Source organism: Triticum dicoccoides, chromosome 4B (genome assembly GCF_002162155.2).
Source record: "Triticum dicoccoides isolate Atlit2015 ecotype Zavitan chromosome 4B, WEW_v2.0, whole genome shotgun sequence".
NCBI lineage: Eukaryota > Viridiplantae > Streptophyta > Magnoliopsida > Poales > Poaceae > Triticum > Triticum dicoccoides.
The window spans coordinates 21,762,871-21,771,150 of NC_041387.1; positions in this window are offsets into that span (position 1 = coordinate 21,762,871).

Here is an 8,280-nt window from a genome sequence, read left to right on the forward strand (position 1 = left end):
CCGATCGATTGAGCCGGTTGGGGCTGGATGAACAGGACCCTGTGGAGGGCTGGATGAACAGGACGACCCCGTGGAGGGCTAGATGAACATTAGATGGTGGAGGGGTGGATGAACAGTAGCCCGTGGAGGAGTGGTTGAACAGGAGCCCGTGGAGAGGGTGGTTGAACAATAGCCGATGGAGTAGCGCGCGGTGGAGGCTGGATGAACAGGAGCCCGTGGATGAACAGTCGCAGGTGGAGGCTGGAGGAGGTCGACGGTGGATGAACAATAGCCCGTGGAGGCTGGAGGAGGTCGACGGTGGAGATGAACAGTATCCCGTGGAGTCCCTTTTTGCGGTACGCCACACCCCTCCTGATGAACATGACCCCCATTTCGACCGTAACGCTCCAACACAAGTCCGTTTCGTCCGTTTTGCGGTACACCACACCCCTCCTGATCAACAGGACCCCCGTTTCGACCGTAGCGCTCCAACACAAGTCCGTCTCATCCGTTTTGCGGTACGCCACACCCCTCCCGATCAACAGGACCCCCGTTTCGACCGTAGGAGGCACGTTTCCTCCATTTTGCGGTACGCTAGACCCCTCCCGATCAACAAGACCCCATTCCGAATGTAGGAGGTCCGTTTCCTTCGTTGTGCGGTACGCCAGGCCTCGTTTCCATCGCATGTTCCGTCCAAGCCCTCCCGATGAACACGACCACGCATTCCGTTCCGACCCAGCCGGTTGGCTCCCACGCGTTCTGTTGCCTCCCGATGAACACGACGCATTCCGTTATCTCCCCATGAACACGACGCATTCCGTTGGCTCCCCATGAACACGAGGCCTCGCCATACGTATGCGCGAGTAGGCGTTTGAGACCCCACCCATATGTACACATACGTGGCCGCATTTTCTTTCTTGCACCCTGGCCGCTGTACGTACTTGTACATGCTACGTGCGCGCCTCTACATCCACTAGTATATATGTACATACACGTTCGCGACCAGAATGACAACGCTAGTATGCTTCGACCTGGTGGGTCCCCACTGTCAGGCACTTCCTTGCCTGCGAAGATGTAGCTGGTGGGTCCCAGCAGTCAGGGGGGCGAATCATTTTTTTTTGCCCAGACGCACTTCCTTGCGTGCGCAGATGTAGCTGGTGGGTCCCAACAATTAGGGGGGCGAATCGTTTTTTTTTGCTCGGATGCACTTCCTTGCGTGCGAAGGTGTAGCTGGTGGGTCCCAGCAGTCAGGGGGGCGAATCTTTTTTTGCCCGGACGCACTTCCTTGCGTGCGAAGATGAAGCTGGTGGGTCCCAGCAGTCAGGGGGAAACGTTTTTTCCGCGAAATACAATGGCCCGTCCGGTGGGTCCTAGCTGTCAGGTGGAGGAATCATTATTTTCCGCGTAATAAGGAGGCACTTCCTTGCTGCGGCCGTGGACCCAGCTATCAGCCTCTCCACGTACAGTCCATGTTTGATGGAAGTCGTTCCTTGACCACGTTGACCAGGCCGCGCCGAGAGCACCATGGTGGTGGACGACGGCGAGGCCTAGAAAGGGGACGACGCGGAGCCCGGGAAGACGCGCCAGTGGAAGCCCGCATGTAGAGGAGTACGAGGGTTCACTAGTTTGGCTGTAGTGTGAGGCCGCCATCGCCGCAGGGCCTGGCCAGCGGTGGGAATAGTAGGGGGGAGGTGAGGCCTCCGCGGCAGCACAGCCGGCCACGGGAGGCAGGAGCACGCGGCATGAACGGCGCTGCTTTGGGCGGCTGGAGCAAGAAGACCAGAGGTTGAAGAAGCACTATGACCGTTGGATGGACATCGTACGGTTACTGGAGCTAGAATCGTTCATATTGACTAAGTTGACAAAGCCCTCTGTCCCCGTCAACTTAGTTGGCCCACAAGTCATCCTCCCACTATGGTGGGTCCCAGCTAGCAGAGGGGTATTCATTTTTTTGTGCATAATAAGGAGGCACTTCCTTGTGTGCGAAGATATAGCTGGTGGGTCCGACATGTCAGTGGGGGGAACATTTTTTTCACGAAATACAGAGGCCCTTTCGGTGGGTCCCAACTGTCAGGTAGAGGAATCATCATTTTGCGTGTACAGTCCACGGCCGATGGATGTTGTTCGTTGACCACGTTGACCAGGCCGCGCCGAGAGCACCATGGCGGTGGACGACGGCGAGGCCTAGGAAGGGAATGACACGGAGCCGGGGAAGACTCGACAATGGTTGCCCATGCAGCGGGGAGTACGAGGGTTTACTGGTCCGGCTGCCGTCGTCGGAAAATAACAAGAGGTGTGGGTGAGTAGAGGAATGGCCTGGCCAGCAATGAAGTAGGGTGGGGCGGTGCGGCCTGTGCGGCAGCACAGCCGGCCACGGGAGGCGGGAGCAGGCAGTCCCACCGGAGTTGGTTTGGGCGGCTGGAGCAAGAAGATCAGATATTGAAGAAGCAGCACGGCCGTTGGATTAACATCCAACGGTCACTGCTGCTAGAATCGTTTGTGGACTAAGTTGACAAAGCCAAAGTACACGTCAACCTAGTAGACCCACAAGTCAGCCTCCAAATTTGTCCGAAACAGCATACAACCCGAAATTTCTAGCCAGATTCAAATTAATTTTAAATCTAAATATACCTTAATTTAAATTCAATGAAATTTTACCCGCACAAAAACAATGAAATTTAAAATATCAAAATCCGAAAGAAAACAATATTTTGGAACTAATTGCCTGTTTGCTATATTTTTTCATTTTACAGCCCATTTATTGTTACTTATAGCCCATTTCTTATTACTTATAGCCCATTTCGTATTACTTATAGCCCATTTTCTGGACAAAATGCATCCCTCCTTGTCTTGAAAGATTCCGGCCCAACAGGGCGTAGAAAAGCAAGTAGGCCTATGTTGGTTATTCTGCAAAAAACAAAATAGCTGGCTAGCCATTTTTTAGAAAGGGAAAAAACAAACTAGGCTGGTCATGTGCTAAACATATGAAATAAAAGCCTGGGCTAGACGGGCCACGGGTCCCGCACAACCCAGTTGATACCCTTCTCCGTCCCGAAAAAACAAAATTACTGCGCGCGCTGCTGGGTCCCTACTGTCATCCTCACCATGTTCAGTCATCTCCTTATTCCTCTCGGTTGTTGACCATGTTGACAACACCGGAGGGTGGCGCCGCGGCAAGCGAACCAAGGCGGAGGACGATGGTGCGGCCTCGGACGGGAATGAACAGGAGCTAGGGAAGATCACAGCCAGCCGTGGGAGGCGGGAGCAGGCGGTCTCGCCGGCGCTGGTTTGGCTTTGGCGGCTCGAGGAAGAAGAGACTGAAGAAACGCGACAGATGTTGAATGTCAATCCAACGGGTCAAGGTTGGCACAATTGTTTGTTGACTAAGCGGACACCAAGTAGCATACTTTTTTATATACAGGAAGAAAACTGCGAGGAAAATGCGTTCGTCTACCGTCCTCCTCACAGGGAACGTTCGCCACATAAGTGACTAGCACCCTTGGTTTTTAACCGAGAGGTCTTGGGTTCGAGTCTGAGGAACTCTCAATTTTGTCCTCCTTCCTTCCTCGCAAAAAAAGGGAAAGAAAATCAAAGACTTGGGAAGGCGTACAGAACAAGCTAGTGTACCAGTAAAGAGACATTGCCGAGTTTTAGAAAAAAGAAAGACGTGCTCCTGTAGCTGGTTCGAATCCAAACCTAGACTATGACTATATATGGCGCTATGCTACTCTGCAAGTAATGAAACTGACATATCCAACATCCGCTTCTCCTCTTATCTACTTACTCTGCCTAGCATCAGAAGCTCTGGTTGCAGCAACCATGTCCACTGGCTGCTCGTCCACCTGCTCTTCAGCAGGCAACAACCAGATATGCGCCAAGTCGCCACCCGTACCATCACCTGTGGGTCTCATCACACCCTCGCCGACACGCGCACCGCAGCCGATTGCTCATCGCAACCCGCTGCCGTTGGTGTGGTGCCACTACTGCAAATCACACAAAGTCATCCGTCGCGTCTCAACCACAATCCGCAACCCTGGCCAAGTTTTCTACAAATGCCCGAATCATGGGGTAATAATATGTTTAAGTGTTATTCTGCTGCTTTTAGTTGCTAATTTTTTAATAGTTTGGTTGATGATCTTCCAATTTGATTCATGCAGAAAAGGAAATATTCGTGTGATTTGTATTTCTAGGAAGTTGCTGATGTGGGGGAATGCAACTACGCTGATTATTTGGTTAGCCGAGGAATCCCAATACCGGCAGGTTGGGGTGTTGGACAGGTAATTGAAGGAACGGTAGAAGAGGAAGATGCAGAGCAGAAGGTTAAAGATGCAGTTCCTCTGATCATGGCCAAGCAACAGCTGCTGAACGGCCTTGACAACAATGAGGAGATGAAAGAGCTTGTGAAGATAATGGGCAAAATCGATGTGCTCTGTAGGATGATTGTCTCTTTATTTGAAGTGTATGTAGCACTCGTGATGTATTCAGTGGCTACGACATGAGCACTTTGCTGAAACTAGTAATGAATGAAACCTGTGTAGCAGGCTGGGCGTAGTGTTGTGAACATCTAATGATTTCTATTAATGGAAATCAGGGGGTATCCCCTTTTTCTCATATAAATAAATAAATAGCAGAGGCCCTGTCGGGTCAGCTTTGTTCTCATTCGAAGACGTCGAGCAAATTGCAGTCCAACAACAAACTATGTCATCAAATTCAAGTTTCACAGCCAAATATGAGTACAACTAAACAACAATGTCATCATGTTTTAGTTGTAATACAATCACCAAACACAAATCAGCATACATAACAAGTGATGTTCTCACAGCAAAATACTAAACACCATGTTCATCAGGTTTCAGTTGTCATAGCAAACACAATTGCACATAGTAGATAAAAAACGTCTTCGGACATGCAAATACGACCAAAGCAATGTAATCATCATCCGCAGCAGCAGCGTCAACATCTTCGCCATGTGTATCAGTCTGAATCGTAATTCCCCACGGTGTCATCTTGTTCTTCGTCCTCAACGTCCTCGAACGTTGGCTTCTTCTTGATCAACTCTTGTATGTCCACAGCACGACAGACAATCTTTTCACCGGCGTCATTGACATGATGGTTCTCAAAGATATTTGGAACATCTGTGTTATCTTGTACATCAGGAGCAGTGTAAGCATCATCTTGTTGTGGAACTTCATTAAACGAATTCCTCTGCTCAAACCTTTGCAATACTCTGCAGTCATCGCTACGTGCAAATGTGTCTTCGAAGAAAAATATCTGCCTTGCTTGATTTGCCAAAATAAAAGGCTCATTGGTCTAGTACGCCACCTTGACATTGATGGATTTGAAATAATCATCAGCTTTGGGTTTTGCGATCCTGGAAAATAGGTTATACCAATGATAGCACAACAGAACCACACACCGATGATCCTCGAAACTGGAGATATACTGCAACTGAATAATGTCTGTTATGTTAGCATACATTTCAGTTGTCTCTTTGTCATACGTATCCGTGCTCATGATGGCACTGTTTTGTGTATTCCTGCCTTTGTCTCATGCAAGGGCGTTGTAGCGTACATCTCCAACAATGCAAGATTCATAATGTCTTACCCGAGTATCAAGACCCATTGCTAGTGAGTAAAGGGCATCATCAACTGCCTGCCCATCCTTCCGCATCTTCTTAACATATGGTTAGAAAATAGACAAGGTGATCATCTTATGTACTCAATATATTAAAAAAACTGACAGTGCACTTCAAAAGCTTACATGGTTCTTGAACCATTTCGCAAATCCTGCCATAACCAGTTTGTCAATGTTTCTTTGATTTTGCGGCAGTAACTCCTCTTTGTAGATGCTGCACAACATAATGATCGCGTCAAACATCTAAATATATAAGAATGTGCTGCAAGTTAAGTAGATTATGATGTATAAGCTGCAGTACTGCACTTACTTGATATAAGGTAGTATCTCAGGATAGTTATTCAACACATACCAAACCATTTTGTCCAAATCTTTAGATTTGTCCTCTTGTTGACTCTTCCCTATAACTCGAATAGAATAATCGAAAACATTGAGCCCGGGATTGTCTTCACCCACCTCTTTGCTAAGCTGATCAGCTGTTTCAATGTATTTTGAGCAGAATGTCAACGCTTCTGTAGCAATGTAGGCCTCTGCAATGGAACCCTCGGGTCTAGCTCTGTTCCTAACATAGCCCTTGAAAGTGCCTAGCCGCCTTTCAATAGGGTACATCCAGCCATACTGCATTGGACCTCTAAGTAGTGCCTCATTAGGTAGATGAACAGCCAAACGCACCATCACATCAAAAGAAGGCTGGAGGATATATCTTCTCAAGGTCGCATAGGATAGTTGGTATCTTGTCTCTAAGACGCTCCAAAGCATCTATCCTGATATTTCTACTGCAGAGTTCCCTGAAGAATTGTCCCAACTCTGCAACTGCTCTGTATAAGTCAGGGCGGTGCCATATCCCGTGGTTTACCTTCATCTTGCACCTGCAAATCCTTTCTGATACCCAGGTGTGTCAAATCAATCCTAGATTTTAAGGTATCTTTCGTCTTGCCTTCAATGTTAAGAAGTGTGCCTATAATGCTGTCACATATATTTTTCTCGATGTGCATCACATCAAGATTATGCCGCAGATCCAAATCTTTCCAATACTCCAAGTCCCACAAAGTGGACCTGCGGGTAAACAATAATCTCTCTTCTACCCTGCCACGCTTCCTTTTCCTGCTACCATTACCAGGATGGTTTCCTGGTGTAATATGCCTGACCTTCTCTAAGTCCACTTGCAACTCATCGGCGGTGAGCCTCTTTGGCGCATCACGGTTTTCATGCTTTGCATTGAACATATGTCTTCGGTATTTTCTAGGATGCGGCTTGTCCTTGGCAAGGAAACAACGGTCTCCAATGTAACAGATCTTGCTAAGTATTGCGTATGACAGCGGATTCCTGTCACAGCGAACACATGCATTGTAAGTTTGTAACCATGTGTCGTTCGCCCTGACATAGTGCCCAAAACCGGATAATCATGGATGCAGCAAATTATAACAACACGCAGAAAGAAATCAGCTGGTGGGCTGCTATATAGGTCTCGAGTGAGAACACCCTTCCATAGCTGTTGAAGTTCCTCCACAAGAGGCTCCATGAACAAATCAAAATCCTTTCCAGGACTTTTTGGACCTGGGATGATCAAGGCCATCATGTAGTTTGATTCTTTGGTGCAGACATTTGGAGGCATGTTGTAAGGGATAACAAGCACTGGCCACATGCTATATGTGGTGCGGTGGCCAAATGGGTTAAATCCATCTAAATCTAAGCCAAGTCTAATGTTTCTCGGGTCAGCAACAAATTCTTTGTGTTTATCATTGAAGCTTTTCCACTCACTGCCATGAGATGGATGGCTCATTACATTCTGATCTCTGTACTCCTGGTTCCTAGAATGCCACTGTACATCCTCTCTTATTTCAGCATCATGAAACAACCTCTGCAATCTTGGTGTAATTGGAAAATGTCTCAGAAAATTATGAGGAATCCTCTTCACAGCATCACCATCTTTCCATCTTGATGATTTGCATTTCGGGCATTCACTTAAGTTGGCATAATCCTTTCGGAACAGAACACAATTATTTTTACAAACATGGATCATATCATATCCAATTCCAACTGCACGAAGGAAATTCTTCATTTTACTGTAGGTGTGTGGCAACTTAGACACATCTGGGAAAGATTTGCAGAAAGCAGCCAACATCACATTGAATGATTTGTTGGTCATCCGCTCAGATGTCTTCACCTGAAGAAAGGTGACCATAGCTGAGAATACTGACAGCTTATTTCCTGGGGTGACAACAACGTTGCATTGTTCCAACATGCGGGCCCACCGTTTTTCTTCTGCAGGTGAAAGTTCACGGAATGCACGAGCATTTCCTAGCATTGTTTCAATGTTGGTCAAACACACTGGCTCCACCACCACCTCCTCCTCCTCCTCTTCCACCTGAGCATCAGGCAGATCAAGATGGTGATCTGCTGCCTCCATGTAGTCAATAACATTGACGTTCACAGCTTCACCATGATGAACCCACCTAGTATATGTGACCGACATCCCATACAAGTGTAGATGATTTTGCACAGTTTACTGGGGTCTTGTAACTGAATTCATACAACTGCTACACGGGCATAGCACATCTGATTTTGGACGACCGTACTCACCTCTGATAAAGTTCATGAAGTTTTCAACCCCCTCGACATATGCAGCGGAGAATCTTTGAGCAGAAGTTATCCAAGTCCTGTTCA